Source organism: Quercus suber, unplaced genomic scaffold (genome assembly GCF_002906115.3).
Source record: "Quercus suber isolate HL8 unplaced genomic scaffold, Cork oak 2.0 scaffold_382, whole genome shotgun sequence".
Lineage (NCBI taxonomy): Eukaryota > Viridiplantae > Streptophyta > Magnoliopsida > Fagales > Fagaceae > Quercus > Quercus suber.
In genome coordinates, this window is record NW_027069834.1 from 383,868 (window position 1) to 393,252 (window position 9,385).

Sequence of the window (9,385 nt, forward strand, 5' to 3'; positions counted from 1 at the left end):
GGGTTTGAAAATGGAATTTGGGGTATGGTTATTGATAGATTTGTGGATTTGGATTTGTGTAGGTGTGTTGGTTTTTTAATTTTGATTTGGGTTTTGGTAGGGGCGTCAAGATCTTGACATGACTTGCGAACCAGACATGACTAGCCTATTTAGAAATAGGTTATAGGTTGAGGCTAAACGGGTTCGAGTCATGTTTGGGTTGACAGACTAACCCGTTTAATAAATAGATTGTGTTCGTGTTCAACATGTGAACTTGTTTAGCTTATAAAGGTATTAATTTTTGTTATTATTACTTAATTTTTTGTTGTAATTATATGTTTATTACCATATTTATAGTTGTAATTATATATTAATTTTAGATATATGGGAATTAATAATAGGTTATTCAAATTAGGTATGACCTATTAATCAAACAAGTCATTTGTATTGACCTTTACATCACTTGTTAATTAAACAGGTTAAACGTGTCATGTCAGGTTGACATGTTTCATAAACAGGCTGAGTTAGGGTTGATGATTCTTTGCACATTTACTAAACAGGTTGGGTTTGGGTCAACTCATATAGTCAACTCATATAGCTGAATGCTCATGACTTGACATAATACAAACCTGACCTGCAAACACGAATTGTCACCCCTAGGTTTTGGGGTTGTATTCTGATTGATTCATTGGTTTGTATTTTGATGTGTGTTGGTGTTGGTGTCTATGCAAAATCTGTTGTATAGGGATTAATTGCTAGGTGTTGGGCTCTATCCAAAACCCAAGACCAAAATCTGATCTGTGGGTTTCCAATGAAAAATTTGGTTTTGATGGATTGATGTGTGTGGATGTGTTGGTGTCTGATCCGTGGGTTTTGAAATGCATTTGATTGCTAGTTATTCTTCAAATGGGTTTGATCAGGAAGCCTTAGAGGTTTTTAGGCAGATTCTTGTGATGGATTGCAGTGTTTTTGCCAATAACAACTGCTTTGTTCTATAAATAATCCTCCAATAGCACATTTTGATCTTGTTTTTGTACGCTTTTTTTTTTGAGAGGAGAGACAGATAAAAATGTGAGAAAAATACATATTTACCCCGTTTTTAATAGAAGTAGGTTACTATAGACAAACAAAGTTAACCTTAAGTGAGCAAAGTGACATTTTTTAAACCACAAGTAGGCAAAATGAATTGGGCCTAAATATAGGTGGGTCTACTATAATTATCCCTAATACATGGTCTTTGCTAATGATATATTATACCTAAGTACTTCATTTTCTTGTTTTTATTTTTTTTTTAGTTAATTGTACATATAATCTTATGCTTAATGACATACAATCTGATGTTTTAATTACTTGTTGCTCTCCCTCTTTTTGATGGTTACTTATAAGTAGACATGTTATTCTCATTAAAAAAACACTATTTATTTGAGTGAAAAATGTGTTATAATTATTATGTACTGAAGTTTTTTTGTTGTTATTTTACGTGATCATCTATTAATTTGTGTCTGCATTTTATTAGAATTATTTTTTCCTTCAAAACATAACTTTTATATATATGTTAGATGCTCAAACAAATTGTAACGATTATGTCAAAATAAATAAATGAATCCTTTCAACAAAAAAAAAGTCTACACACCAAAAATGAAATTAGATTTGCTATATAACCAAAAAAGAAAAAAGAAAAAAAAAAGGTGATTGTAAGCTAATCTATGGAGAACATCAACAACAATTGAATTACATCAGGATTAAGGTAAATGAAGTGAGGAGCTTTTTAGTTTGTACTTCTTCTTTTATTGCTAATTAAAAAGGAAGTTTCCAAATAGAACTCCATTAGCATCAAGAGAAGGGAAACTTGCGGTTGCGGATTCCATCTCTCTCTCTTTGCTTCAAGAGTTTGTTGAATTTCTCGGTGACTTTCTATTTATGAAAAACATAAAATAAAATAGAAAATAACATCAAAAAGGAAAAGAAATTTGATAAAGTATGGAAATGAAAAGATTAAATAACTTGAAAAAAAAAAAGAGAAATGAATGGAATTCATAGTGTTATAAGTTAATTGCAAATGCTTTTCATTTTTCGGTTTTTGAAGTAGAAGAGTAGGCATGAGTTACACAAATGCAAAAGAAAATGAGGAGTTGTGAGTTACAAAGGACGATATAACACCCATTATTATTATTATTATTATTATTTTTTGAGAACATACAACCCATTAAATTGGAGTTCTATTTATATTTCCATGTGTAAAACAAAAGGTCATTAAAAAAATTGTGTAACACAAAAGGATGTGCATGCATGTTAAATTTGCATATTGGCAATTTTTTGTTTTCACGTGTAAGACAAAAAATGCAAATCACTTTATTGTGTTAATTATGTATTCATCTCTTTCCCCTAAAATTTAAATGACAATGATAATAAATAGGTCTCTGTAATATTCACTTAATGAGAACGGTAATTTTTTTTTCCCTCTAAAACTCAAATGAGAATAATAATAAATAGGTATGTAGACACATCATTGTTATGTACTTCGACAAAAGGACATGTCATTGTAGCATGCATCAATTTTATGGATTCAACTTTTATAATAGATAATAGGTTAAATTGTAAATCACACTCTTAAATTTTAAGGGTGTTTGGATTTTACATCTTAAAGTTTCAAATTTTAAATTTTACCTTCTAAAGTTTGAGAGTGTTTGGATTTTACACGCTGAAGTTTTTGAATTTGGATTTTATCCTCTAAAGTTTTGGGGTGTTTGAATTTTACACCCCCATATTCTGAAACTTTAAAGTGTAAAATTCAAACATTCCTAAACTTTGGCGAGAGTAAAATTTCAACACCCTTAAAACTTAGAGGGCAAAATTTAAATTCTAAAATTTTAGGGTGTAAAATTCAAATTTTAAAACTTCAGGGTGTAAATCCCAAACACCCTCAGACTTTAAGGATATAATTTGAAATTTACTTTAGATAATATAATAGATAGATTGTTGTATCATGTATGAATGCAATGACTAAACAAATGGGAAAAAGAAAACAGTAATAAAGAAACTAGAAATATGTTTTGTAACTGTTTTTTCCTCTTATTTTTTATTTTTGAGACTAAAAAACTTGTTTGGTAACCTAAAATTAACAAAAAATAAAATTGTTTTCAAAATTCAATTTGTGAAGGAAACTCAAAACATGCAAAAAACAGTTTTTAGTTACACTCTTAAATTTTAGGAGTATTTAAATTTTACATTTTACTCGCTAAAGTTTGAGAGTGTTTGGATTTTACACGCAGAAATTTTTGAATTTAGATTTTATTTCCTAAAGTTTAGGGGTGTTTGAATTTTACACTTCTAAATTCTGAAACTTTAGAGTGTAAAATCCTAACATCCCTAAATTTTGGAAAGTGAAATTCCAACACCCTTAAAATTTATGGGGCAAAATTCGAATTCTGAAAGGTTAGAGTGTAAAATTCAAATTTTGAAATTTCAGGGTGTGAAATCAAAATTTTGAAACTTCAGTGTGTAAATTCCAAACACTCTCAAACTTAAACTTTAGAGGTGTGATTTGCAATTTACCCTAGATAATATAATAGATAGATGGTTGTATCATGTATGAATGCAATGACTAAATAGATGGAAAAAAGAAAAACAAAAGAAATCAAAAATAAAGAAACTAGGGATATGTTTGGTAACTATTTTTGACTCTTCTTTTCTATTTCTAGAGACGAATTTTTATTTTTGCGACTAAAAAATTTGTTTGGCAACCAAAAATGGATAGAAAACAAAAACTGTTCTCAAAATTCAATATGCGAATGAAATTGAAAATATGCAAAAAGCAGTTTTCAATTTCTAATTTTCAAAAGTCAATGAAGACAAGCATTTAATTTAATGAATTTGTCTCATTTAATAAGTTAACATTAGAATTTAAATTCTAGTAACAACATATTTTAGTATTATATATATATATATATATTTTTTAAGAAAAATATCTTTTTAATTTTAACTAACCAAACATGTTTTTAATTTAAAAATACAAGAAATTTTTTTTTCTTTATATTCCCCAAAACAAGTTTTTGAAAAAAAAAAAAAAAAGAACTATTATTAAACATAACCTAGGATTGGACAACCGTATATAGAAAAACAAAAATGGTGTTTTAAAGCTACTATCAACTTCTATATATAGAGTGAATGATGACTTCCATATTTGGTGAGAGGTTTAAAGTCCATAATGGTTGGTTTCTTAAAAAAAAAGTCCATACTTGTTTTAAAAGATACTAATTATATGTAAGATTTAGAGATTAAATTCATTTGATCACACAAGATACCATCTCAATCAAGAGTTTAAATTTGGTAAGGATGGAGTGTAAAACTCATGTTTTACACTATTCAATAAGAGATTGTCACATCAGTTTCTTACTTAAAACTTAATTAATACATCATAACACATATAATAACATCTTAATAAACTCTCAGTTAAGTTAGATTTTCAAATGGGTATTAAAATTGATCGAGTGTGGTTGTGCCTATTCTTTAATATGTAATATGATGATATAGCATGTTAGGATTGGAAGGATAAAACTTGGATTTTAAGCTACATCCTTATTGAATTTAATCTCCTTAATAAAATACCATATTTCAAACTAAGGTCGTCAATAGGCCTAGTCAGGCCGGCCCAGTCCATTTGTATTTGGCCCATGGGCACAATGGGTTGAACGTAATGGACTATTAATTAGTTAATGGGTCGGGTCGGGTCGGACTGGGCCGAAAGAGAAAACTCCAACCCTTAACCCTGCTCATGGGCAATGCCCATTTTGTCTTTAGCGAGATAGGCTACCGAGTTGGGTCTAATGGGCTACCCATATGCTTGTGTTAACATATTATTTTATTATTTTTATAAGGAAATAATTTATTTTTTTATAAGGGAATAATCAATCAATTTTTTTAAAGGAAAGAATCAAAGAATTTAATACTTAATTACAATTTTTTTTGTTTTGTTGATAGAAACTTATTTAATTTTTTTTATTAAGGCTTTAAATAGTTTTTTATTTTTATTTTTAATTAAAAAAAATGTCAAATGGTTAATTCAAATTTGCTAGACTATTAGAAAAATATATATTTAATAAACCAAGTTTAGCATAATTACTTTAAGTATCTTAGTGGTTGGGGGAGTTCTATTAAGAAATTCATCTATAATATCTCAAGATCAATCCTTCATACACCTTCTATACATTTTTGTTATGTACTATGAGTTATTGGGCTAGGCAATGTGTTGGGCTAACTGGCTGGGCTACTGGGCTAGCCCACCGGGTACCCATAGGCATAAAAACTAGCCTACAGCCCGAACTGCAGGACTAGTGGGCTACCCATGGGCCTCAATAACAATAGACCGGGTCGCTCATTAGCCTGACGAGCAGTTGGGTTTCTAGGTTGGGCTGTGGGCCATGGGCTATTTGATGACATTTTCATATTTGAATTAAAAGACTAATGTGATGTTATTAACTATGGTAGGATGGTGTAAAATACCATAATCTCTCGTTGAATTATGTAAAACATGAGTTTTACGCCCAATCCTTCCAAATTTGGACTCTAAAATTTAATCTTAACATTTCTTTTTTTGGCTAGTCTATCATTTTAGAAAGTGGTCTCTTTTCTTTTAATTAGTACATATAATTAGGATTATATATATAAAAAAAAAAGTACATATAATTAGATGTTTCTTAAAAAAAAAGGGATTTTGGAGGTTTTGGATATTCATTGTGCATTTTAGTCATTTTGGCAGTTTCAAGGATATTTTAGTCATTTTAGAGGTTTTGGGGTATTTTAGAGGTTTTTTGATATTTTCATAATTCTATTGAGTAAAATAATTTTTTTTTTTTTTAGTATGGACAATTTTGTGAATTCAATAAATTATTACATCCCACCAATAAGTAATGTAAAATTACCCCCATTTAAGAAGGTGATGTGATTATGATAATATGATATATTTTGTAATTTTACATTACAATATGTTAGAAAATATTAAATGACCTATACATCTTAATGTCACAAGGTAATATTCATCACATTACCTTAATGTGACCCATTTTCCTCTCTTTTGTGCTTGTTTGTTTCCAAAAAAAAGGGGGGGGGGGTGTGGGGGTGATGTGCATCACGGGTACATCACCGCAAATTAAAGGCCCCTAAAGCTTTGTTTCAAGAAAACCAACACATCCTCAACCATCACAGTTCACAGCCTTTATTGCTTCAAGATCAACTCGATCAACAAAAATACTAAACGAGAAACGGGTCAAACTTGCAATTGAATTCTACCATTGACAATCCCAGAATTCTGGGGCTCAAATCAACAACACCACTAAAGTATTGCCAATGAAAATCAGATAACCAGCACAAAAACTAGCTTGTGATAAACTAATCAAAATATCAGCAAAGAATCCATCAGTTGAGCCAAAAACAGTGAAACCCAAATAGCCAAAAGAAGCAAATCTTTAGAACCTATGTGAAGATTCAAGCTTGCAGCGAGTGTAAACCAGGTGGGGTGGCAATTAGTGTCATGCCAACTCATGGGCTTTTGATTGTATAGGTCGACACAAACACTACACATTTATTAATCATGTTGAGATCCTTTGGCCTTGACATAACCTATTTGTTAAAGAAGTTGACATGACACAACTTGCCCAACTTCTTCTAATAAATGGGTTGTGTTGGGTAGGCATACAATCCATGTAATGATAAGTAGCGTTGTTGTCAATTTTGATGTTTATGTTAACAATATACATCATACAATATATAAATTACTAGATTCCAAACAAACCAACCAAAAACTAAAAAAAAATAATAAAAAAAAAAACAAAAAAAAAAAAACAACAACAACAACAAAAGCTAATACTGGCTTTTCCATAAAATGAAAGTGCGATCCCAGCTCCATATTACAAGCTCAATTTCCACAATAATAATTGTAACAATAGTTCATATGTTTGGAAAAATGCAAAGAGTTCTACAACAGCAACCAAAAAAAAAAGGCAAAATAAAAGCCCACAAAATCCTAACATCAATTGACGAAATATCCCCAAGGTCCATTCGGTTGGCTGGCGAGTCCTGCATCAAACATGAGTTTAAACAACAATTACACATGGAAAAAAAAAAAAAATTAAGAATGTACATTTGGACATTAATAATAAAGCCAAAATAAAAAACACTATCTATCTATCTATTTATTTATTTATAATATATCTATATATTTATAATATATATTATAAAAGTTGAATCCCACAACTTGTGAATGCACACAACAATGACAAGTAGTACAAATTTCTATCTATTTAGAATAATGTAGACAAATAATGTCACATGGCAAGTAGATATTTGTCCATAACACATCACATCCAACATGTGACAATACATTTAATTCTAAATTAATGGAATATTATAAATATTTTGTATTTAATACTCTCAAAGGTGACAGTGCCTGAATATATTATTGATAATTACTAAATAATGAACAATGTATGAATATAATTATAAAATAGAATAATTATTTTGAAAAAATTTCACTTACATTTGAAGCCCTATAAACGCTGCATGATTTTTTTTTTTTTTAATTTTTATAAATAAACGTTTTATAATGATCTAATTATTTATCCTTTTTTCTTCAAAAAAATAGAAACATATAATTATATATACTAATTAAAAGAAAGAGACTACTTTCTAAAATGATGGGCTAGACAAAAAAGAAAGAAATGTAAAGATTAAATTTTATATCTAATTATATATATATTTTTAAAATTATGCACTTTTTTTTTTGAGAAACAAAAAAATAAATAAAATTATGCACTTAAATGTTCACTATTACCAATGAGCCCTTAAATTGTTAAATGTTCACTAATTATTATGAATTTTATTCACCTAAACCATTCACCAAATTTGGAAGTCATCAGTCACGTACTATAAATATAGAAGTTATCGGTAGCTTTAAAACATCCTTTTTGTTTTTCTATATACAGTTGCCCAATCCTAGTTTCTTTATTTTTGTTTTTCTTTTTTCCATCCGTTTAGTCATTGCATTCATACATGATACAAGCATTTATCTATTATATAATTTATATTATTTAGGGTCATGTTAACAAGTGCTTTTGAGGCAATTGTTATAAACTATATTATGAAAGTTTTGACATTAGTTTTATGAGAAATATAAAAAGCTATCAACAAAATTAATTGCTTTATCACTTTCCCATAAAATATTTCTAAAAAATAACTCCTAAATCAATGCTATTAGGACATTATTTAATATTTCCCTATTATTCTATTATAAAAGTTGAATCTCCAAAATGGATGCATGCTGTAATGACACATGTCCTTTTGTCTAATTATATATGCTTTTTTAAGAAACATCTAATTATATATATTAATGAAAGGAAAGAGACTACTTTCTAAAATGATGGTCTAACCAAAAAAGGAAAGCTTATGATTATATTTTATATCTAATTATATATTTTTTTTAAATTATGCACTTAAACGTTTACTATTACCAATAATCTCTTAAATGTTCACTAATTATTATGAATTTTATTCACATAAAAAAAAAAAAAAAAAAAACCGATCACCAAATATGCAATTTATCGGTCACTATGCATATAGAAATTATCAGTAGCTTTAAAACACCATTTGTGTTCTTCTATATTCGGTTGTCCAATCCTAGTTTCTTTTTTTTTTCTTTTGTTTTTATTTATTCATTGCATTCATACATGATACAACCATCTATCTATTATAATAAAAGTTTAATCCCTAAAACAGATGCATGCTACGATGACACATGTCCTTTTGTCTTATTATATATACCTTTTTTTTTAAGAAACATCTAATTATATGTACTTTTTTTTTTATATATATAATCCTAATTATATGTACTAATTAAAAGAAAAGAGACCACTTTCTAAAATGATAGACTAGCCAAAAAAAGAAATGTTAAGATTAAATTTTAGAGTCCAAATTTGGAAGGATTGGGCGTAAAACTCATGTTTTACATAATTCAATGAGAGATTATGGTATTTTACACCATCCTACCATAGTTAATAACATCACATTAGTCTTTTAATTCAAATATGAAAATGTCATCAAATAGCCCATGGCCCACAGCCCAACCTAGAAACTCAACTGCTCGTCAGGCTAATGAGCGACCCGGTCTGTTGTTATTGAGGCCCATGGGTAGCCCACTAGTCCTGCAGTTCGGGCTGTAGGCTAGTTTTTATGCCTATGGGTACCCGGTGGGCTAGCCCAGTAGCCCAGCCAGTTAGCCCAACACATTGCCTAGCCCAATAACTCATAGTACATAACAAAAATATATAGAAGGTGTATGAAGGATTGATCTTGAGATATTATAGATGAATTTCTTAATAGAACTCCCCCAACCACTAAGATACTTAAAGTAATT